Here is a 24,556-nt window from a genome sequence, read left to right as displayed (position 1 = left end):
TGCAGAGAAGAGAGCCTGCACACAGTAGGTGCTCCGCAGTATCCGCTGGCTGCAGGGAGGAGTGGCGGTGGATGAAAGAACCCATCCGTCCTTTCAGCAAATGGTCACTGTCACAACCCCACGCGTTGGCAGGAAGCAAGGGACCGGGCACGCAGGGAAAGGGCTGGCCTGGGAGGGGTTACTCTCCGCCCGGATGCAGGGACCGTATCCGTCAACGTACATCTTCACAGTGACAGTTTGTAATCTACTGTATTCACTTTGCTCATGCTGTGAACATTTGCCCAGACTATTAAATATCATTCAGAAGACCCGCTGGAAATGGCTGCACAGTGTGACGTCACGTGGACGGCTCGAACCCTCTGAGCTCTTCTTTTGGTGGATTCGTTCATCTGACCGACCAACAGGAACCGAAGGCCCTCGCAGCCCTGCATAAGCAGTGGTCCGGCCCGCGGGGAGTTTCTACCCCGATGGAAGAAGCAGGCGTGAGTCAAGTCGGGGACACGAAGCACGGATTCTCCTGCACAGGCGCCCGGGAGAGCGGAGGCCCCGAGAGAGAACCGGGGAGACCAGCCTCAAAGGGGTGTGCTGGGACTGCCGGCTGCTGCAGAGTGCAGCCGGGCCCCTCCAAGGGACCACTGGCTGCGCCTGGTCAGCATCCCTAGGGGTGGACGGTCCCGGGTAAGACGCCAGGCCCTCTCCTGCCTGCAAGTAGCCCTGGGGCCTGGAAGGGGCCCTGGGTGGGCTTACATCTGTCTTCCGGGGAGGGGAGCCCGATGGCTGCTGCTGCATCGCAGCCTCCAGGCAACGTGCCTCCTGTTCCCCAGGGCGGGAGCATGGGGGGGGGGGTCGCCTTTCCAGTCCCCAGGCCTCTCAGGGCCCTGGGAGACCAGCCAGCCAGTCCCTGAGGTAACAGAAGGGGTGGTGTGCACCTGGGCGGCTGCAGAGGAACGGCGGGCCCCCGGGCACAGGTGGGTAGAGGCAGGACAACGGGGTCTGCATGTCTGCAAAGGGGTTATACCCCCACTGGGTGAGGCTCAAACACACTCAGCAAACACACACGTGCATACACGCACACGCACACACAGACACACACACACACGGCTCAGGACGCTCCTTGCCCTACGAGCTGAGGCAAAGCGGATGAGCACAGGCTGACGGCCCGCCGCGTGCCCCGTGCCTTCCCCTTCGGCCCTGCAGCCCCGCCAGTTCCAGCAGCAGAATCACTGCCTGGCTTGACAGAGGGGAGGGCAAGGCCTCGCCCGACAGGTCGAGAGCGGTGCTGGGGCCTCCCGCGGAGAAACATCCAGAACTGGCTTGAGTTGTCCCTCGAGGGTACCGGACGGATTCAGAAGGCAGAGCTGCCCCTCGGTGAACCTCATCAGCGGCTCCGGGTCTGCGGAGGAGGTGAGGTTTATGGTGTCCGGGTGAGGCGGCCGCAAGGCCAGTGCCAGACTGGCAAAGTGGAATGTCCCACGCTTGGCTGTCAGACACAGGCGGGATGGGGAGTGAGCTGGGCTTGAGCTCCCCCGCCCCCAGGGAGCCCTGGCACTGCCACCTGCTGGCAGGGGACCCGAGGAGGCTCCTTTCCTGTCTAGACCTCGGGCTGCGCGTATGTCAGGCGTACTTAGTCCCGTGATCTTGCAGGTCATTCGTTAGGAAGCTAATAGTGCTCTCGGGGGACGGGCACGTGTTCCCCTCCTTACTAAATGTTTTCCGAGCACCTACGACGTGCGCCAACTATGGAATAGACGCGCTGAGGTTATGATGGCGAACAAGACCGACAAGGTCCCTGGCCTCCTGTGGCCTCGGTCCGGCTGAGGAGGCGCACAGCGGGCGGACATGGCTGTCCCTCGTTCCAGCCCTTTCTCTGGTCCCAGTCCGGCTCCGGACAGGTGTACCTACCGCCCCTGGCCACCTTCAAGAAGAAGCAACGGAGGCCGCCCGGGGAGGGGAGCTCCTCGCCCAAGCTGAACCCCCGCGCGGCGCCTGAGTTGGGGGCCATCCTCGTCAGAGGGTCTCGGAGACTCCGGTCCAGCCCCGGATTTCATGGACGAGGACACTGAGGACCGCAGCCTTTAAAGCCTCCGTCTGTCTCTTCTAGAACATTCCCAGTAAGCAACAGCTCAGCCCAGAAGGGGCTACTTTGAGCCGCTGGAAATCTCAGCTGGGATCCTGGCGTCTGGGGAAGGGCCGGGCTCTAAAAATAAACCAGTCGCCTCAGCCTGGGAGCAGCCAGCGGGCGTCTGGTGAGCGAAAGGCTCCCGGCAGATGACGGCGGGCCCGCCCGGCTGGCGCGTCTCCCCTCAGGCAGCTGCCCCCCCGCCCCCCGGGACGGGTTGGTGGCAGGTGGCAGCCAGGAACATTCGAGCCCAGCTCCCAGAGGCACCCCACCGCACACGCACACAACCCATGCCCCAACCTGGGACGTGAGCCTCAGACTGGGTCCGGGACTGCTCCCCAGGAAGGGGCCAGGAGGTACCACCCACGTGCTGGATAGCGAGAAGCCTCCGCACAGGTAAGGGGAGACGCCTCCTCAGGCCCTGGGCGAGGTGAGCTGTGGGCCCGGGGGTGGGAAGGGGCTCTGGGGGGCTCTGCGTCTGCCCTCAACTCCTGGGAGCCCTGATGGGGCATCCGGTCTCCCCTGGAGGGGGCCACGACGCGGCCTCCCTCCCCCCTCCATGCCCCCAGCCTGGTGGGGAACAGCCGGCCCTTTGCAGCTCTGAACACTGTCAGCTGGCGAGGAGACCGTCAGGGTCCTTGTGGCTTCACTAGAAGCCGGCTACAGGATAATGGGCTTGCAGAAGCCAGGTTGAGAAGTTTCGAGGCGGGCGCCCTGCAGCCTTGTAAGCAGCCTGGAGGCTTCGGAGGAGCAACGCCTCCCCTGCCTGCTGCAGGGTGGGTAGCGGGGGCAAGGACCGAGGACCGAGGTCCTGCCCACAGTGGGAGGCAGCCAGCCAGCCTTCTCGGAAACACTGGGGAACGTTCTCCAGGAAGATGGGGAGAAATCCCAGGGACACACATTTCCCCAGGGCAGGGCTTGAGATCCCCGATTCTGTATCATACTTCAAGAAAGGTTTTATTGTTTTTACTGAGAGAAACCTCTTAGTAAAAGGTGGGTGCTGCTTTGGGCCTTGAGCTGGTCCTGGTGGGTCCTGGAGCTTTGCTCCTTTGTCCCCGGCTCTCAGAGGGGCTATCAAATCTGATTTTCTGCTTAAATGGATTTCTGCGCCTAATCCCTGGGCCGGATATTCACCTGACGGCCAGGCGATCGGTGCCTAATGGGATCTCCTCCCGTGCTCAGGACGGGGAAAGCGGGGAGATGGGCTGGGGGTCCGGGGCATGCTGGCTGCCTGCCCCACCCTGTTCATCAGAGGAGAGTAGGTGTTTGGGTTCTGGCTAATCTGGCTTCTGTCTTATGTGTGCATGTGAATGCCCAGCCTCAGCCCCCAGAGCCTCTGAAGCCGGCCTGTCCCCAGGAGCCGCCTCTGTGAGGCCCAGGAGGCTGGGAGTGTGGGAGATGGTGGCTCTCTCCAGACCCACGACGAGGTCACGGGCAGCGTTGTAGCAAAGGCCTGAAACCAAGCACGTTCCTGCATTAGTGACAGCGACCCCGCGTGTAAGTGACCAGATGCCGGGCCGGGGCCGCGTGCTTGACAAACACTGTCTTACACATCCAACCACCTGGCTCTATTGCAAAGAATAAAATTCTGGAAAAAGACGCAACTCAGCAAATAGTGCAACTGCGTGTACTTGAATACAGAGAGGGAGGTGGCCTAAAGCAGAGGTGCCTGCCGGCCGCAACTGACAAGCCTGCGGCCAGCGCCAGAGCTCTGCTCACATACCCGGAGGCCGTGCTCCTGGTTGGTGGCCCCCTGAGGGTAAAATCTGCCCTAGGGGTGCCCTGCTGGGTTTAGCCCTTTGTCATTTCATCCAGACAAATGCTCCCCTCGGGGTTGCATTAGTCTTAGTGTTTTTCCTGCTTTGAACAGATGCACGTCTCTGCTGTATTAGTCAGCTCTTGCTGCAATGATACGCTGTAACAAACAATCCCCAAATCTCAGTGGCTTACGGCAACCAAATGTGTTTTTCTCGCTCCAGGTCTGGTGTTTGGCTGATCATGGTTGTGTCTGGCTGGGCTGGGCTTGTGATCAGGGGCACTTGGCTTCAGACTCTAATTGTTTTGGGTCTGGTCCACATTCTCAGTCTGGGGCCTGGTCTCCTCTGGCTTATGGCAAAAGAGCAAAAGGCCAAACCAACTCAGCTCATGAAATGTCTCTGCTCACAGCATCGGGCCTCGTCTGTGCAGCCGGGATTGGGGATGGGAGGGAAGGAGGACAACTGCCTCCAGGTCCAGGTGGGTTTCTAGAGGTGAAGGCCCTGCGGGGGTCCGTCTATCCGTGTACCCCTGTGAGCGGGAGACTTCAGGGGTGGGGGCCCCCGCCCACTTTCCCCTTCCATCTCCTGCAAGCAGAGGGGCCCCCAGAAAAGATTTCTTATGAAAACGTGCCCAAAGAAAGCTCAGAGCTACAAGGCTGCAGTCCCCGCACCAGGTTGCCCTGGATACCAGCCAAGGTCACCGAGGATTGGAGGAGGTCCTCTAAGAGGTGGACCTGGGAAGACAGTCATCATTTCCTGGAGAGCCCCGCAGGTGCCTGGTGCTGTGCTAGTGCTTCAAGCAAATTAACTCATGCCATCCTCCCGGTGACTCCGTGAGACCCCCATTTACAGGCTGGGAAACTGAGGCATACAGTAGTGAAGCCCCCGCCAGTGTCTCGTGACTAACAAGTGACAGGGCTGGAGCTTGAACCCTGACCCTCTGGCTCCAGGCGCCCCTGCTGGGCACACAGTAGGCTCCCAGTGACAGCCCCTTCTGAAGCAGGACAAGGACGGGATCGAGGGAAGGAAACCCGTTCTCACGGCAATGGTGATGGACAGCTAATTAATGTTTTTCCTAAACTGGCTTTCACATTATCCCTCTTACGGGTTCAGTCATTCATGGTTTAAAAACATGGACTCAGGTCTCTCCTTTCTGAGCTGGAGACAATGTGGAACTGGCCTGGGACTCCCTGGTGGCGGCTGGCGGGTTTCCCCTCACGTCCCCAGAGGGCAGGAGGACCTCTCAAGACACCCCCCCCTTCCCCGTTCACTCCTGCAGGGAGAGCAGGAGGGCCCTCTCTGTAGGTGACATCTGTGGTCACCGGGTCTCTGTTTCCCTCCAGAGTCTCAGCCACAGGCCCAAGGTGACCAACCTTCCCCACTCCCTAGTTCCTCCTGGGACCCTTCCTTGCTCCCCGGCTCCGGCCCTGTACACCCCCCCAACCACTGTGTACACGGGCTGCCACCCGTCCCTGCATTTTCATACCCATCTTCCCCCCCGACTCCCCCCACCCTCTTGGGGGAAGGGCCCAAGCAGCGATCATCAGCCCATTTTACAGACGGATCAACAAGGCTCTCAGAGGCTATGGGGTGTGCCTAGGGGCACACAGCTACAGCACTGGAACTGTCCTTTAATCCAGGCCCTCTGTCTCCTGGTCCGCACCTCCTGGAAGGGTCGGGTGGTGGCGGGGAGGGAAGAGACACTTCAAACAGGTGCCTCTGTATAAGATTTATTTCTGTCAGTGTCCTCTCTGCCCAGGGTCTTGAAATCTCTGGAGACAAGGGAGTATTTAACTTGGAAAAATAACCCCTCTCCCCTCGGTGCTTCGAACTGCTGGTATTTAAACACCTCCATAGCTTCAGGGCACTGGGACCGTGTGTTCTTTATGTTGCAAATTAATATGAACTGGAGTATTTGTGAGTGACCTGTAAGCTGCCAGAGTCCACTTCTCGCGCTGGCTGGGTAATTCTCCAGAGGCTCGTGTCCTCAGGCTCTGCCACCATGAATGATTAAAGCGCAGGACAATTATAATTCAAGTAATGAGATCAGAGGTTCCCGGTTAGTACTTAATTTAGAGCTGGTGCCAAGGAGCTTAAGGAAGTTCTCAGGCAGGAGCTGAGGCAGCAGATCTGCCTTTGAAAGGGCCCTGGGGCTGCACCCTTCTGCTGTCCTGCCCTCAGGCCTTTGCCTGGGCGGTGCCCCCTCCGGGGACGCCCTCTGACCCCCCTCCTCTGCCTGCTGAAATCCCTTTACGGGGCCTCCTCCCCTGTGAAGACTTTCCTGTCCCCTCAGTGGCGCATAAGCACCCCCCATCTGCTCCCTTCCTCTTCCTGGACCCCCTTGGCTGGGAGCAATGCCATTACCCGGGTGTTGACTCACCCCACTTGATCCTGAACTTCACCTTGTCTCACGGATGTTGGCATCATCAGGGCCGTGTGGTCCAGGGAGAATCAGTCTCTGCCCGGCCTCAGGGAGCGCCCAGGCTGGAGGGGGACGGTGCGTGAACAAATCAGAGAGAGCCTGGGAGGCGCGTGTTGATGTGCAAGATGGGGCGCCTCTCCCCTATCTCTACCCCTCCCTCCACCCCGGGACCTTGCAGCCCCACAGGAGAGCAGGAGGATGCTAGACCCTCACCTCACCGACTTGGGGCTCGGCAGAGAGACGACTCAGGGTCTGCCTTCCCCAGCCCCCCCCCCCCACCGTCCTTCCACGGAACATCCCGGAACCTGCCCTGCGCGGGCTCCCACCAAGCACCCCAGGAACAGAGCCGGATTCCAGGAGCTGCCCGCCTGGTGGGGAGCCACACCAAGCCTCCTTGGGGTCTCCCGGGGGCCCCTCTGGGCCTGCGCCCTCCGCGCCCTCCCCCAGCGTGGGTCAGTCTCCTCTCTCCCCACGCCGCCCCGGGTCTTTTTTTCTCTCCAGACCCTCTGTTTCCCTCCCTCTTTTCCTCCCTCCTTCCCTCAACCCTGAGTGGCCCTGAAATGAAGCTGAAGTGTCCTCTTTAGCAATTCAAATGTATCAAATATTTTCCAGCACGTCTTTCTCGCTCTCTCAGAAATAGACAACAAAGGCGCCAGATCAAGTTATTGATTCTTTTCTCCTGCTGCCCTCCCTCCAGAGGCCCGGGGTCCTGTCATCATTCACACTAATCCCATCAACTTGGCAGAAAGGCACTTAATGCCTGGAACCTGCATGTCTGGGTCGCTGAGGCGTCAGCGGGGTCCTTGACACACACACACACCCCCCAGCCCTCTCCTCCCCTTGGGCTCCTTTGAGACCTTGTCGCTCCAGGTAATGGTCACGCTGCTGATGGCGGTAAAGCGAGGGGGTTCCTCCTTTGCTGGGCCCACCCCCCTAGTCCTTCCCTGCGCAGCCCTGCACTGGGACACAATACGGTCATTCTCTAGGTGGGACCCTGGGCTCTGAGGGGCCAGGGGACACGGCCAAAGCCTCCCCGCCCCCGCCCGCCAGTGTGTGACAAAGTCGCGGCTTGAACGTCTGCACAGAGAAGCGTTAGAAGCAGAGTGACCAGTGGGGATCCTGACGCGTGATTTCTCCACCAGGTGTGGCCACCGCACTGCTCAGGCCCCGGCTGGACGCTTGCTCCCAGAATGTTCTATCTGGCTATACGTACTCCGCAGATGCGGCCCAGAGGGAGGACGGGCCTGGCTGGGTCACTCGGCTGGTGGCAGCCCCGGAGCCGAGCTTGCATTGAGGGGCTGCCCAAATGTATTTGCCGAGCGCGCAGGGTGGCCCAGAGCTGGGTAAGCCCGTGTGTTGCTGAGGGGACAGACAGCTCTCCCGAGGTGCTTGGGGGGTGGAAGGGGGCTCAGAGGCATGAGGTCTTGCAGACCTTGGAAGCAGGTGAACTTGGGCATGGACCCCTGTCAGACCCCCTGACCGCGGCGGCCTTGGCCAAGCCCCCCTGACCTTAGCCGTACAAGGGGATGGTGACGCCACACCCGGCGCAGAGGCAGCTGTGGCTCTGCTCATCCTGCGGGGACGGCAGCTGGAGCAGCAGGCCTGCTGGCACACAGGTGCCCAGGCACCCAGGCACCCTCGGCTCCCAAGCACCCCAGGCCCTTTCCCACTCCAGTGTCTTTGCACACACCGTTCCTTCCGCCGGGAACACTCTGCCCTCCTGTCCCCTCCTCGGCTACCGCGAAATGCCACCCCACCATCCCCCACCTCCCCAGCCTCAGTGTTTGTACTCAGCACTCGGCCGGGCTCCCCCTTTTGTTCCCAGGGCACCCGTCTTCTCGGTAGATATCCATTCCGGATTCAAACATCATCTCCTCCATGAAGCCACCCTGACTTCCTCCCTCTTCCCCACTGGACCTGTGCAGACTTCCAGGAAGGCACTGGTGACAGTGGCCCCATAGAGGACATGTGTCTTTCTCTGCCATGAGATGGGACTCCATGAGGGTGGGGACAGTAGCGGATGGAGCCTGACACGGAGGAACCCTTCTCAAGTAGTGAGCCTTCTTGCTATGACACGGCGATGCTACCGTGACCTGGGGAAACTTCCACCCTGTCCTCCCAGCTAAAGAGACTGCTGTCCTGCTCCGCTCACCTGCTCCATCTTTCACATCCCTAGCGAGAGTCCAGAGGAACCAGGTGTTTCCTGGATCTCTGAGCTACGGAATTGGGAAAGTAAGTTGAGAAAGACAAAGGGGGAAGAACTTGACCACCAGGCAGTTCCTGTGCTTTCCGGTGTTCTAGAGAATTCTGATCACGGGCAGGGTGGAGAGGAAACTGTAAAACAGTCTGAGGCAGGAAGCAAAAAATAATGAGCTGCGAGCCTGGGAGGGAGGAGAGATGGAAAAGCTGCACGGGCAGAAAAAGAAAGAGGACTTGTTAGCGCAAGTTCGTGTGCCCCATGCGCGGTGAGGCCAAACGCACCAGAACGTCGGAGTTTGCAGCACAGGAAGTTTTATGGCAGGGCCACGCTAGCAGACAGGTTGCTCGTGCCCTGAAAGCCCCGAAATCCCTGAAGGGTTTCAGCAAAGCATTTTTACTTTTATTATTGAAAAAAAATTTTTTTTGAAGTCTCACTTAGACTTTTATTGATTAATATTTACTTATTTATTTGGCTGCCCTGGGTCTTAGTTGCGGCACACGGGATCTTCACTGTAGCACGCGGCATCTTTAGCTGCGGCATGCGGGCTCTTCGCCGCGGCCTGCAGGATCTAGTTCCCTGACCAGAGACCGAACCTGGGCCCCCTGCGTTGGGAACCAGAGCCTTAACCGTGGGACCACCAGGGAAGTCCCAGCCAAGCATTTTTCAAAGCCAGGTAAGGGAGGGGGGTTCGCAGGCTACGTCATCAGGTCATGCACAGTTCTGATTGGCTGATGTAAACCCATCTGTAAAACAACACGGAAATGTGCATCAAATACTGTTATCTGGGTACTTCAGAGAGGAGCTAAAGCAGAGGATATGGCGGAAGGCCTGTGCCGGGAAGGACATAGTGTCCTGATCGGTTACAGATTTAGGGTAGAAGGTCATGCTTCACAGAGACGGGGCCACATGGGGCCATGAGGTTCTTTGGCGTTACCCTGTGTTGTTGCCCAAACCCGGGAATTCTGCCGTCTTGACACATCCCAGCCTGCTCTGAACCCCGCATGTCTCTGTTGGGGTGAAGACCCACTGCCCTCTAGACCAGGCCAACTGACTACCAAGCTGAACCCCCCCCTCGCTTCCGGGTTAGGGGCATCGAGGCTAGAAATCCCTTCCTGCCTCTGCCAGCGCGCCCACAGCCCTCATCTTGCAGCAGGTACTTTGAGGTTTGTGTCTCAGAGCCAAAGCCCTCTAAACGCAACTCCCAGGCTGTGTGATCTCTCCAAGATCAGTCGCTTGACGGGGACACGCTGCCCCTTTCAGGCTCCCACACCCTCCTGCCAATTAGCTTCCGCCAGGGTCTGCAGAGAAAGCACCTCACAAATGGTGAAAGACTGGAAGACAATTAAGGCTTATTGTGCCTCCCTGCTACTGCTGTTCTGTCCCTGAGAAGAGCATGGGTGTCGTCCGGCTGCTTCGGTGGAAACCCTCTGCACTTTTGAGGCACGCGTTCCCAGGACCTGCTATCCAGAATCAAGGAACAGCGTGGGCAGAGCTGAAGGCGCGGAGGGGGCAGCCGCAAAGGCGCCAGCTCAGCCATCAATCGATTCACAGGCCCCTGCTCGGAGGGAGGCGGCAGGGAGGGCTCAGGCTTTGTGGCCTGACTCGATCAAGCTGACATCCCCCGCTTAGCTGTGTGGCCCTGGGCAAGTGGCTACGGTGACCTGAGGTTCAAGCAGTTCTCGTCCGTAAAGCGAGCCTCAGAGCCTCAGAGTGCCCGTACCCCCGAGTGGGTGCGATGGGGGACCCAGTGAGAGGAGAAGGCAGCAGAAGAGCCTGGTGCACAGCAGCAGCTCGGGGAGTGGTGATGGCTGTAAACAGGGGCCACACCCTAGCCGAGTGGGATCAGCCGACCTGGCCGGGAGGGAGGCTCGGATATGAACCTGGCTCACCTTGTGAGCTGGGGCTGGTCCCTTGACGTCTGGAAAACAGAACAGTCAATTCTGTGCAGGGCTCTTGTATGGGTCTTATGAGATAATACAGGTGAAGGTGCGTGGCGAACTGTAGAGTGCTGTGCAAATATCACAGACAATTGCTAACAGTGATCTGTGTAGCCTAGGATGGCTTTGGTGCTAAGATATGCTTTGTGTTGGTGTCTGATTGCTCAGTGGGCTCTCCTGGAGGTATGGCCAGTGGTTAGGAGGATGCACTGTGAACGTGGGCTGTGTGATCTTGCGTGAGTTACTTAACCTCTCTGTGCCTCAGCTGAACATGGTAAAGCTATCACATTTGACTTAATAGCTAGCTGTACAGAGCCTTGCTCTTAGCAAGTGCCTGACAGACGTGCTTTAACAGTCATTATTCTGGGACGTTATGCGTTTCCTCTTTGGTGCCTTTGGTCTCCATTGCCGGGGTTAAGACTCATAGTCCCCTCCAGCCCATCCCCCGCACCTCAGCCAGTGTCTTCATCCCGGGAGCTCTCCAGCTGATCAGCTTCGCGTGACCCGCCCCAGTCCCTTCAGATATGGCCCAGCCCCATTCTGGCCTCTCCTGCTTCTGCAGCCCCAATCCCGCCACTGTCTGCTGCCCTCCAGCGAGACACACCCATGACGCTGAGCCTTTGCACATGCTGTTCTCCCCTCTGGACCCCCAGCCACCCCCCTGCCAGAATCCCCCCCTGGGCTCATTCACACTTGCTGTCTCCTCCGTTAATTAATGTCTTCACATCCATTTGCAACTGAGGAAACTGACACTCAGAGGGCAAGCAGCTTGCAAAGACCCTGGAACCCTTAGATGTCCGGGAGGGGTGCGGAGCCAAGCCTACCTCTCTTCTGTCCGGGAGAAAGAAATTTCCCTCTACCCTTCTAGGTTCTTCTGGCTGGTCTAAGAATTAAAGCAACATGAGACAGATCAACAGGAGAAAATCAAACAAAAGTTTAATAAGATATGTAGATGGGAGAGACCCAGGAAAACTAACTCCCGTAAATGGCCAAAACCCTTAGCTTAAATGCCATTTTCAGCTAAAGACAAAAAAGGATGTTGGGGGTAGTTGTTTGGGACTTCGAAGGGGAGGAAGGCAATTCACAGGAAGAAAGAAAAGCAACTGTTTGGAAAACAAATATTTGTGGGCCTTGCAGAGACAATGGGACAGAGTGGACTCTGATGTCTAGGCCCCTCCCAGTCCGCCACCACACCCGGCCCATGTTCTTTGCAGATATCCCTGGTGATGGCTCTATCATGGCCCTTTATCTAAATCTTTTCGGTAGCTAAGAGGCAGTAAAAAGAAACTTCCCTGAGTCTTCTATGTCTTCCAAACAATCAGCCTGCATTAATCCTCCCAGAGAGACACATTTTGGGGTAGAAAATTTTGCTCCTGCACTTCCAGCACCCCAGACCCACCTGGCGGTGTGGACAAGCACCCGGGGCTGAGTGCAGCCCCCAGACTGAGGGCCTGTGGGTGACCTGGCACCGTAATATTTGTGAGAGCGCCAACCCGAGTCCCAGGCGCCAGCTGGATCCCAAAGGGACAGGCCCCGGAGACCCCACGTCTCCTCGTTTACCACCATCTAACTGCAAAGCTACAGCTATTCCAAGGTTGTACAGTTAGTCGAAAGCGGGGTTCCTCATGGGCGTCCCCAGCACCCGCAGGCTTAAGTCCACAGCCCCGATCATGCGTATCAGTCTCCACAAGGTGCAGTTACACGAGACTATGTCCCCGTCCCTGAGTTCTCTGTGCATCAGACAGCTCTCTGCTTTGCCCCGTCTGTCCCCTCCTGCTTCTGTTAAAATCCCACTCCTTCCTCAAGGGCACAAGCCAGCAGCAGGAACTGACCCTCCATGTGTGACCCCGGCACTCGCTTCAACTTCTAGATTACTGCTTCCGCCCTGCCATCAGCCTGCTGTCCCCCAGGCAGGGCTAGGGGCTGGCCCCTCCCCTGGTTCCTGTGGCCACAGGCCCGGCCAGATGCCCATGGAGAACAGGGCACCGCAAGATAGGAAAACAATCTCACAGGATGCATTGGAGGGCAAGGAGCACCCTTGCTGAGGAAGTGACGTTTAAGCTGAGACCTGCTGGAGTTGGCCGCCGGAAGTCAGGGGATAGCATCCCGGGGAGAGGGAACAGCAGGTGCAGAGACCTGGGGGAGGGATGGAATCAGCTCACCTGCTGCAACCAGGATTCTCCAGTAGGTGGGGCTCGAGAGCCCTGGGAAGTGGGTATTCTAGGTCATCCTGTTATACAGTTGAGGAGACTGAGGCCGGGGGTACAGAGTGACGTGTCAAAGGTCACACGGCAGAGGCAGAGGGAGCATAGACACAGGCCTTGGACCCCCCCGTGTTATGTCTGCCCCAAGGCACGACGTGCATGGTGTTTTGTGTGTGGAGCTGGCAAGTGTTTGATTTTCTGCTCTTAGAAGGGGAGACGCTCCGCTCTTCCCGGGAGGCTGCAGGTCCCTGGCTGCCCTCCCTTGCTCGGCTGGGGCGCCTGAGGGCTGTCTTAAGAACCCGCTGTTTAGCGTCCGTTATTTCCCGACACGCTGGCACCATTTTGCCTTGGTGAGCACTTCGGAACTACTTCCTCAAACAGCTGCCCCAGAGGAGCCAGTAGGCTCGATTTCCGCCTCACTCCGTGATGCTGCGTTTCTGCCGTCGGAAGACTTCTGGGTTCTGATGATTTTTTTAATGCACTTATAATCGAATTGAATTTCAAACTCTGGGTGCACCGGTCCAGGACCAGAGAGCTTCATTGGAGGAGCTGGGCTTGTATCTCTGCCTTCACCTGCTGGCAGTGAACCCTGGGGACAGCCAGCCACGGTTCAGGGAACTGGCCCTGTCCCCGGGCTGGCCCTGTCCCCTGCAAGGGGTGGTGGTAGAGAACTGGCAATTGGGCTCCCGGGGTGCAGATTCCAGCTCTGCCATTTACCAGCCCTCCAACTCTGGGTGAGCTAATTCATCTCTCTGAGCCTCAGTTTTCTCATCTGTAAAATGGGCAAAATTATGCAAGGGGTTTTTTTGTTTGTTTTTTCTTTTGCACTACGCGGGCCTCTCACCGCCGTGGCCTCTCCCGTTGCGGAGCACAGGCTCCGGACGCGCAGGCTCAGCGGCCATGGCTCGCGGGCCCAGCCGCTCCGCGGCACGTGGGCTCTTCCCAGACCGGGGCACGATCCCGCGTCCCCTGCATCGGCAGGCAGACTCTCAACCACCACACCACCAAGGAAGCCCCATCGTTACTTCTTAAACTCTGCTTTCTCCTCCTCATGTCCCCGCACTCTCCCAGGAGCTGCTCTCAGATGCTCGTGAAGCTGGAGATCAAATGTCCACAGCCCCGAGTCCCTTTGCTTACGCCCATCCGTTACCGCTTTGTCCTGTGTTCGGAGGGTCCTTCTCTGGAGGTTCTTCCAGAACCCCAGCCCGATCTCTCGCTGAGCCTGTGTGGTCCTTAGCCCAGCCGCTAGACCGCTCCTGTTAGCATCAGCGATGTCCAGTGTCCGAAACCCATCTATTCTCTCCTGCCTTTCTTCCCTCTTATCACTCAGCACACAGGCAGGACCCGCCCAGGGACTCTGCCCATGGGTTGGGGGAGGGAGGCTCCAAGGTCATGGTCACCAGCAACTCTGGTTAACAAGAGAGAGGAGGGACCAGACGAGAACGCCCCCATCCCAAATGGGTCCCCTGACCACCGCCCCCTGACCAGTTCCAGCCTTTGTACTTGGGCTTCTCTGGGCCCCGCCAGGGAGACGCACGCTTCCTCTCCCCTCTGTCTGAAGCTTCCTCTCCTCCCATCTCTCCAGCCTGATGCTGTCCAGTCTGCAGGGGAGCCGACCGGGGTCCCCTTCCCCCCGCGCCAGCACACTGAGCTGGTCGTCCTCTCCGGCGCCCATTTTCTGTTCTTAGCAGCCGGGGTGGGGAGGCCGGAGTCCCAGGGCCCAGTGAGACACCCGAACAGGGTGCCTTGGCTATTGTTCCTGACAAGTGGATTTACCATGCTTTTGTTTCTTTCCCCTAAAGTAAATATGAAAGCATTGCTTTTCTCCCCGGCTTAATCAGGAGACCGGGTCCTCTGTCACCAGTCACCTGTCAGGCATGCGTGGTTCACCGGCTCCCTGGCAGCTCTGGGGAAGCCGGGCTGGGGCAGTGAGGGCAGAAAGAAACGTGACGTGCTTGTTTGTCTTCTGGGGCCGTGGCCAGGTGTCGGCCTGGCGGCTGCGTTGCCACCCCGTCCCCCGGCCTGGCCAGCCCTGGCCAGGGGTGAGGCTTTGGCTCCTTTGCTGGTTTGCGTTCTGCTCTCCGGGCTCCCAGCAGGGTTTGGGGAGCCTCCCATCGCCCCTTGTTGGTGTGCCCTGTGCCGCACCTCATCACCTGTTCCCAGGGCCCCGGGTGCGTCTCCTGCACAGGACGGCGAGGCCCCCAAAGGGCGAGTGACTCTCGGGCCAGCCTGCCCTGCTTCTCAGCCTCTACCGCGCCTGGGCTTGGAAATTGCCTTCGGGACAAGTAGGAAAATGCCTGTCCTCACCGTCCTGGCATCTGCAGCGGGACAGCCGGTCCTCATGGAGAACTACCCAGAGAGACAAGAGGGCAAGGCAGGAACACCGGCCAAGCACCCTGAGAAGTGCCTGCACTGCTCCCCGAGTTCCGTCACACCCTCAGGTCCCGTGTTCTTATCACCCACTTTACATAGGAGGAAACTGAGGCCGAGGGAGGCGGACACCGTGCCCGAGGTAGCAGGCAGGTGGCAGAGCTGCCAGGCCCAGGCCCATCTGTCAGCCTCCAACTCCATCGGTAGAAAAAAAGTCTATGTGACTGACGTCTCACAGAGATTACTTATGAGTGCCTGAGACCCACAGAAGGGACAGGGGGCCACCTGGAGCCATCCGAGGGGCCTGCGAGGCTGGGGAGGGGGCCCACGGGACTGGGCTTAGGGAAATGGCAAACAAACGGTGTAGCTGGAACGCAGCAGGCAGGTGGAGAAGAAGGGACCGGAGCTGGGCTGGGTCTTTGGGGCCCCGAGTGACACAATCACGTTTGCATCTTAAAAAATCACTCAGAGTGCAGAGGGGAGGGTCATCTATAGAGGAGACGCCGGCGTCAGCCAGTACTCAGGACTCCGGGGTGGCCAGACAGGGACCGCCTGCCTCCCATCTCCTCCTGCCTTCCCTGTCTTCCCCTCTCTTCCTTCCAGCGCCCACCTCTACCCACCCTGCTTCCCAGGGGAACAATCAGGTTGTAGAGGAAAGAGAAGGTGGGCCAAAGGTCACCAAACTCTGGTTTGAAACTGACTTTCAACATGCTGTGTGACCTTCGGGAAGTCACTGGACTTCTCTGAGCCGCGGCTCTTTCTTGTCTGAAAATACAAACAATATTCCTGCCACCAGGACACGTGAGGGCCCAACAGGTGATAAATGAGAACAGAGCCTGTGAACAGGAGGCAGGCAGCTGCAGGGAGGCAGCTCATCAGGGCCACATTAGCATTCATCAATTCTTCCGTCTATATGGATGTCCTTCCCCAGGGAGAGAGGGTGCCCAGCCAGCCCCCTCTGACCTCTCCCATTGGCCGCGGGCTCCGAGTTCAGGCCAATCAGCATTCAGATGTTGATTTGATTAATGTACATTCCACTCAGCATCACTTCACGGAGGGGAATGTGGTCTGGAGAGTAATTATAATCAAGTTTGAGGAAAGCTGATGGTATTAATGAAAACCATTACACTCCCGGCAGCTAATCCCAGCAAAGGCAGGGACTGACTGTGTTTGAATTCCTCCTTTTACTGTTCTTTTACTGCTCAATCAGGCACACTTTCAAATGCCTTGTGGGGGAGAGGCCGGCTTCTCCTACCCACGCGGGCCCTTCCCGGCATTGCAGGCAGAAGAGGAAGATGCTGGCCCTGCCTGCTTTTCCCAGATGCTCTGTGAACATCCTCTGGGTCTTTCTCCCTCCTGTCTCCACGTCTGTCTGTCCTTCTTGGAAAGGCTGGTCAAGGTCTCTGACAAAAGCACCTGCCAGACGCTGGGGTCCAGGACTCCTCTCCGGTGCTCGACAGAACTTCCCAAGACCCACGTCTGCCCAGGTCCTTCCCTCCTGCTGAAAACTCTTCCCTGGCTCCTCGGCATCCCCGGGGCTAAAACCCACACTCCCGCGAGGGCCTGTCTGATCCGCTCCCCTCCCCCACGCCCCCTCCACTGACCTCTGCCTCCCCCTCCCCAGACTCTGTCCCACGTCTGGGCCTCAACCCTCGGCCCGGCACACCCAGACGTCCAGAATCACCCCTCCGCTGTTCCCTCCACCCAGACACCCTCCCTCCTTCATCTCCCTGGTCAACTCCTACTCACCTCTCGACACTCACCTCCTGCCCCCCTGGGAAGCGTGTCCCCAGGTGCCCCGCCACCTCCACGGCCGTCCGCCTGCTCCTCTGTGCTCTCTGGGCCTCCCGCATCTCCCCCGAGCTACAGATCATCTTTTAGACTCATACTAGGTGTCTGTCTCCCCCTGAGGGACTCGAGTTCCCCAGGAAAGAGCCCCGTGCACCCCTTCCACAGCCCCAGGGTCTGGCTCACAGTGAATGCTCAGTAAGGAGCTGCTGACTCCTAAGTCTTCACTGGCCGGCGGAGACACACAGATGCACAAGCCGCAGTGCTACCCGCACCCCCCCGACCCCCCGAGGAAGCCCAGCAAAGCCGCAGACACAAGTCCCCAGCAGCTGTCACCTGAGGTCAGGGCGGGAGGAAGACAGCAGAGTCACGGTGGGGCTGGCGTGTGGCCCCCGCAGGCCTAACATCTCATGGCTGCAGGCGGCTCGGCGCTCAGCCCGTCCCTCACCTCCCCCAACTGCCCTCCCACCGGGACCACCCAAAGGGCACAAGGGGCAGCTGTCATACGCCTCACCATCTACTCAGGCAGGCTGTTCTTACGGAGGACAGCTTTGCCTTCTAGAAAGTTCCTCCTTAGATGGAGCCCCTCCTGGGGAGCTTGTCCATCACTGTCCTCCCGGCACAGCTGGGCTCCACCTCCCCGCGACGGCCACCTGATGGGAAGGCACACGTGGGCACGCGGTTCGCAGCATCACTCTCTTTCGGAAGGATGCCCACCGGTGGGGGGGACCCCCCCGCTCTGGGGGAGTAGGACCACCTGCCTTCCGCACCCGCGGCGGTGAGGGGAGGGCTGCAGGCTTCACACAGGCCGACGGCTCCCCCCGCAGGGCTGGCGCTGAGCAACTCCCCGGCCCGGGCTTCTCCTGCTCCCCTGTGGAAACCATCCTCCGGGAGGAAGCGGGTTCGACTCTCACCTCTGCCACTTACCGACTAAGTGAACTCCAGGAAGCGTCCACAGCTCTCTGAGCTTCAGGGGATGGTAGCACTATCTGGGGGGCTGTTAACATCAGGCAGCAAGTGTGTGTGGAGACCCAGCTCTGGTCCTGTGCCTTTCTAGGTGGGGATGGGGGGAGTTAAGCACCTGCTGTGTACCAGGCCTTGCCTGGGAAGTTGTCAATGCCCCCAAACTGGCACGGGCCCATGGGCATGTGGCCCAGGGTGGGAGGTGGACATTAGCGACCCAAGAGGGTGAGCAGCTACAAGGCAGATAACTGCCCTGAGCCCGCCAGGGAGGGAAGGAGGCTTCCCTGAGCTGGGATCTAAAGGATGGACAAGACTTAACTAGGAGGAGAGGAGGGGAAGAGGGAGGAAGAGCATTCCAGATGGAAGGAACAGCATGTGCAAAGGCCCTGGGGTGGAAAGGAACCTAAAGTTTATAGGAAGAAAAAAGTTCAGAAAACAGAGTGGAGCAGGATGTGAGAGGTGGCTGGAGAGGTGGGCAGTGGCCAGTCCCCAGCAAGCCTTACACGGAGCCTTAGCATGAGGGCGACCGCAGGTTCCGGGCAGCTCAGGAGAGTCCCGTTTACATCTGTAATCCCGACGCCATTAACATCTCTCGCTTACATTCAAGAGCAAAGACCGTTTGGGATGATGCACTATACACCTGTGGAGGATTTGGGTGTCCATCCTAAAGGAAGGCAATATCAATCTCATTAAGGAGCTGATACAGTCAGGCAGGTGTTTCAGAAAGAAGCCTGCTGGCTGTGTGCAGGGAGATTCGGGGCACCAGGGGGACCAAGCTGGAAGTGGCGGCGGCTCAGCCTCAGGTGTGGCAAATGGGGTGGAGGGAGGTGATGAGAACACACTCGGCCACTCCTGCTTGGATCCCCAGGCCCGCCCCCCCCCCCACGTACCTACGTGTGCACGCACACACCACACACGTGCTGGGCACATGTGCACCTGCCCTTAGACTCATCAGGGCGTGTTCCTCACTGGCGAGCGGGTGGTCTGCGCCCCCTCGGTTTCCTGTGGCTTGTCTTTCACATTTCTCCCTGGGGAGGACCCTCCGTGTGGAACAGCTGAGTGGCGCTGGCTGGAGGCGTCCCCTTCACTGAGTGACTGAGGCTTAGCTTGGACCAAACCCAACGCCACCCATGCATGCCAGCCCAGCGTCCCTGTCCCCACTCACCCCTGTCCCCCGAGGCAGAGGGCAGGTGGGCCGCCGGGGAGGCGAGGTCAGTGCCAGGAGCCGCCCGCACCAGCGAACCTCTGTGACCCCTGGGCTAAGCAGCCCCTCCTCCTGCAGCAAGATTGCGACGTCTGCGTGGGCCATAGTTCACTCGCCTGGGGGCAGCACTGCACAGGTTACAGGACAGGTGCAAGGTCACATAGCCTTCAGCTGAGCTGGGACAGGGGCCCAGCCTGGGGAAGGCCTGCCCTGGCCTCCTCCAGACCCACTTCCCTCCCGGGCCGGCCGAGTCCAGTCCCCAGGGGAGGGGAGGCAGGAGACAGCACCCAGGAATCACTGCATAAGTAATTACCTGCCGGCCAAGACTCCGGACAAATGAGGGCGTCTCCCAGCAGCCCTGACGACAGCGGGCGCCACGGGTAAAATACACACACATAAGGTGCACACGCACGTGCACGCGCACCCAGGCGCTCCTGGGGCATCTGCCGGGAGCCCCTCCCTGCCGCGTCCCCGCGGCTCTCCCGTGTCTGAGCCCAGGGACAGAGGAGCCGTGAGAAATCCCGACACTGTAAGTGTTCAGTCCCTGACAGAGCGTGTTTGTGCATGTACACAACCCACTGAATCTTCACGTGCATGTACGCGGGAGCTACGGGGACAGAGGCCACGTGTCTCTTGGCAGACGGGGAAACAGGGCAGGGGCGCGCCTACCTGCTGGTGCACAGGGGCGCGCTGAGCGTGGAACTCAGCCTCCCAGCCAGCACTCTGGGATGTCCTGAGGGGCCCTGGCCTGGCAGACAGGACGCCGTTTTGAGAGGTGCCTTTGCCACCTGCTGGCTGTGTGGCACGAGGAAAGCACCTGTTCTCTCTGGGGAGGATGTGGCGAGGGGATGCTCTGGGGGCTGGAAGACGCGTTCATGTCCTCAGGTGGGGAAGAGGCTCCCCCGGCGGGCAGAGGCCCTCCCAGTGTTTCCACTTTGGAAGAATTATATCTGAAAATTTGGAAAAGAGAGAAAAGCACAGAGAATGAATCTTCCAGAAACAACCAGAGGTGACTGCTGCAGATGCGAAGGTTCACACCTCTGCCATCGAGGGAGGGAGTGTGGGTCTGGAGCTCAGGGAGACCTCAGAGTGGACACTTGTGGTTGGGCATCTTCTGCATACAGTGGGGATAAAGCCAGGGTTGGGGGGCTAGCCAAGGGGGGCATGGACAGAGGGCTCAGGGCCAGCACCTTCTGGGGGCTCTGCCACAAGGCCAGGGGCAAAGGGGGGCAGGGGCAAACACCCCAGCCCCTAGAGCAGAGAGCACAGGACAGGGACGGGTGGCCAGGGTCACCGCCACTTACAGCTATGGGACTTGGGCAGGTGCCATCACCTGCTGGCCCCCAGGGCCCTCATCTGAGAAATGGGGTGATGTTGGGCCCCTCAACAGACCAGTGCAAGATCCTGAGAGGGAGGGTTAGCTGAGGACCGGGAAAGCATGAAGCCTTGTCAGGAGACCCCGAGTCGGAAGTCCCATTGCCGTGTGGCTGGGAGCAAGTCCGGGGCTCCGCTGAGATCCAGGAGGTGGACGGACCTTCCCTGAGTGCAGTTTCGACCTCTGACCTCTGCAGCGCCCCCAGTAGGCTCAGCTGAGGGCTCCTCCCTGGACAGGGTGACACCGAACAAAGATCAACTGTTCCCTGATATCCCCCCCCCCATCTTCCCCAGCACCTCTACTTGCAGCATCCAAACCATGAGCGGGTCCTGCAGCCCTACCTTCAAAGCACGTCCTGAATGGCCTAAACGGAGCCTTGTAAGCCAGGCAGGCAAGGAATGGGGCACGATGCCCACCAGGGCACCGCCACGCTGAGCAGCGGCCGGGCTGGGGGTGGGATGGGCAGGAGGAGGTTAACAGCGTCTAGCCTGGGCCTGGAGCCAAGCCGGACTCTCCCCCGCGCTGCGTTATCTCGTTATTTTCTCAGCAACACCTCCAGGCACCTGTTACTTTATACCGTTTACAGATGAGGACCCTGGAGGTCAGGGAAGGTAGGTGACCTACAGGAACAGGCAGAGCCGGATTCCAGCCCAAGGCTGCCTCATGAGAGCCACGCACTCAGCCTGGGAGTCGGGCAGACGCCGGCCGGTGGGGGTGGGTATCTGACGCGCATGGAGGAAGGTCTGGACGCCATCAAGAGGACAACAGGAGTCATTGGAGGCTTCAGGCAGAAGACTGTCAGAGTCGGACTTTTAAAGCTTATTACGCAGGGGGATGGGGGTACCAGGAGGGGCCAGAGATCAGTCTGTCGCTGAAAGCCCCGGAAGGACATCCCTGGAAGTCACTGGAGCTGTTTGGAGTGTGGCCAGGCCTCACCTGTCACCTGCCCCCGCCCGGGGAGGCACAGCCCCACCTGAGCGAGACCGGTGGCCCACGGGGGAGGGAGCAGGGCTGCCACCACTAAGGTCCCTAACGATGAGGTGATTACGTCTTGAGCTTTGCTCGAAAAACCTTAATGGATTATTTCCACTCCACAAAGCCACTCTGTGATGCAGGAAGGATGATTGAGACTAATGCCGCTGAGAGAGCCTCCGCTCCCCACCTCCAGCCCCCTGGCTGCCTCTCTTGATGGAGGAGAGGAAGTTCCCAGTGGTGTGAGGTCTGAGCTGTCCATCCAGGCCCTCAAGCGTTTGACAGGAATCCTAGCCAGTGTCCCTCTGTGCCAGCACCCTGCCCAGGCTCTGCAAACAGGAACAAATGCGGCCCTCACAGCAGCCCTGCAGGACGGATGCTGCTACCATCATGGCATTCTCAGGATGCCTGTGGGCTCATCCTCTGTACCAGCCAGCCCTCACTTCTCGGGAGGGGGGAGGGGGGAGCCCTGACCCAGGAGCCCCGCCCCCGCCTCCAGCGCCGAGGCTTGCACACCTCTGCTGATGGGGTGCTCACCACCACTCTTCACAGTCCTCCTTGTGACCCAGCTGCTCTGACCACCGATCACGTGGGTGCAAGATGTCACAGCTCGTGGCCTCTCCCTGTCTTTGTCTCTGCCCTGCTCCCTCAGCAGCATCACTCCCTGCCTGGCCCAGGAGGCCCCGGGGGGAGTGGATGGATGGATGGATAAGGGCCACACGTCTCTTGCACCAGCTGTCCCTGTGCTTTCCCCCCTCAAGGGTCGTCCTGGGCCCCCGCTCACCAGTCCAAGGGGTTTCAGAGGGAGCAACACGACGGTGCCACCTGGCAACTGGATTCCTCTGTCCGAGTCCTTGCCCTCCTCCTCCCCCTCCTCCCCGCGCGCCTTGCCAGGACGTCACAATGACTAACAACAACCACCACAGCCACGACAATAATAATAGCAGCTATAACACATTTGCAGGTGCCAGGCCTTGTTTTCAGCCGTTCACAGATATAAACTCCTGGAATCCTCTCACTGTTCTGTGCAGAACACACCGTATTGATGCCATGTTACTCCTGAGGACATTGAGACTCAGAGAGGTTAAGATTCTTGACCGAGACCACACAGCTCCCTCGGTGACGGGGACTAGGGAGAGTTGCTCTCACTCTCTTGGGATCAGGAAGCCATAGGGCCTTTTGGTCCCTGAGGGGGGGCCTCTGACTAGGGAGCAGTGTCCCCCTCCCCCGGCACTGGCTCTACTCCCAGTAGAGGTCTGGGACACACAGGTAACTGGCGCCCCTGGCGACAACTCCTTTCTCTGCAGAGCCGAACCCCTCCAACCCCGGGCCTGTCACCAGGCCAGATGTTTACTAGAAAGAGGCTCTACTCAGGGCCTGTGCGATGCTGGGACCCCTTTGATCCCCGAGCATTTACGGAGTTCAGAGGTCCTTTGCTCTGTTCCCCGGAGTCCAGCAGGAAATGGGTCCTAGGGGACAGGAGGGCTCAGGGCCGCACGCCGGGCCCTGCCGCCAGCCCCATGCAGGTGACTTGGGCAAGCCGCTTCCAGCGCCTGAGGGCGGGCTCGCATTTTCCTGCACACTTGCTGTGCGCCAGGCACCAGGAGCAGTCTTTTCCCTTCTTGATCAATAGTCCGGTGAGGTCGGTGATGTTGCCATTCCTCAGAAGAGGAAAGTGAGGCCTGCAGAACAAGGCTGGGGTCCACTCAGCTGTCCGCGCAGCTGACCCTAATCCCCGGTGCCGCGGGGGTTCTGGGGTTAAGACCTCCCTCGTTCCCAGACCAATAGCCACCCTTTTACTCCCAAGGCTCCCTGGCTGCATTCCTCCCAGGGCCCCGTGTGACCCCGGGGCACAGAAGGAGAGAAAATTGTTTGGAGCCAACACTTGGGTCCGCTTTCTTCTGGAATTGGCTGGATGAGTAAAGAATGCACCCAATATGCTGAGAATAATTTTTATTTTGCATCTTTGAGCCCTGGCCAAGTTTTAGCTTAAAGAGTACAGAGTCGATTCACTCACCAGCTCTTAAGACGCTGCTGTGCCATTAGCCCCTTGTCTCCCTCCCCTCCCAGGCCACCCCAGAAACAGTGTTATTTGTAAGCAGAGAACATCTGGCCTGCAGAAGCCTCAGGCCTGCCAGGAAGAGGAAGACAGAGACAGGCCCGCCCTGGAGGTGCCAGGCACGACATGCTGGGGAGCCCTGCTTTGCCAGGACACAGAACCTCTGAGGCCTACCTGCTCACTCCTGAGGTCTCTTCTCCGGCCCAGGCCAGTTTCTGTTACTGGAAGCACAGGTTATAGCGTCGGATCTACGTTCGCAGAATGGCTCTATGTGATTTGGGGCAAGAGGCTTCATTTCTCTGTGCCTCGGTGTACTTTCCTGTAAAATGGGTTAGCAACACGGGCTTTGCAGAGCTGCACTGGGAATTCAGAGAGAGCGGTTGCAGAGTTCTGTACCTGGCAAACGGCAAGTACTCTTTTCATCCTACCCTGACCTGCCCTCACACCTGCCACTTTCTGAGCCCATTTTCTTCAAGCGGTCACACTGACCCACTACCCCCATGAGACAGCGCCCTTTCATGCCCTCACGTGTCTGCTGGCCTTTGCACACCGTGCTCAAATGTACGTTTGTGTTTGGCTTGATGGTGGGTCTTGAATCCAGTTCAGTGAGTTCCAATTTTGTTCCCCGTTCTTGAGACTGTTTTGAATGTTATAGATCCTTTTTGTTTGCGTATAAATTTTAGGATCAGCCTACCAGTGCCCCCCCACAAAACATACATACGAGCCTGCTGGGATTTGGATTGGGATAGCATTCAGTGTACAGATCAATTTGGGTCGATTTCAAATCATTACAATATGGAGTCTTCTTATCCATGAATATGGCTTATCTCTCCACCTTTTTAAAGATCTTATTTGATTTCTCTCAATAATGTTCAGATTTTTCCATGCAGATGTCTTAGATGTCTTTCATTAGATTTGTTCTTGGGTGCTTTGTGCTTTTGATGTTATTGTAAATGATTTCTTAAACTGTCATTTTCTAATTATTTGTGAACGCTATAGAGAAATACAATGGATTTGGGCATATTGACTTTGTATACAGCAACCTTGCTAAATTAATTAGCTCTAATAGGTTATCCGTACGTTCTTTTGGATCCTCTATCGTAACCAACTATGTCATTAATGTGTGCTGACAGGGAATGCCGGCCCAGGACGCCTGCAGCCCCGCCAGTCCTGGTTTGTACCGGGT

The 24,556-nt window shown here is 58.6% G+C and overlaps 1 protein-coding gene across 2 annotated transcripts in view; it reads left to right on the top strand.

The window, feature by feature from the left end:
• Positions 1 to 1,622: 1,622 nt before the first annotated feature.
• SHISAL1 (shisa like 1) overlaps positions 1,623 to 24,556 on the top strand; it is a 141,881-nt gene continuing 118,947 nt past the window's right edge. The window contains exon 1 of one of the 2 annotated variants that reach the window (XM_067010369.1): positions 1,623 to 2,515. The gene's annotated coding sequence lies outside the window, so the exon portion shown is untranslated. The remainder of the gene's footprint in view (positions 2,516 to 24,556) is intronic. The other variant, XM_067010365.1, reaches the window with a different exon arrangement.

Source organism: Kogia breviceps, chromosome 12, assembly GCF_026419965.1.
Source record: "Kogia breviceps isolate mKogBre1 chromosome 12, mKogBre1 haplotype 1, whole genome shotgun sequence".
Taxonomy (NCBI): domain Eukaryota; kingdom Metazoa; phylum Chordata; class Mammalia; order Artiodactyla; family Physeteridae; genus Kogia; species Kogia breviceps.
Note: the sequence above shows the minus strand (reverse complement) of the source record. Positions and strands in the feature narration are given on the sequence as shown.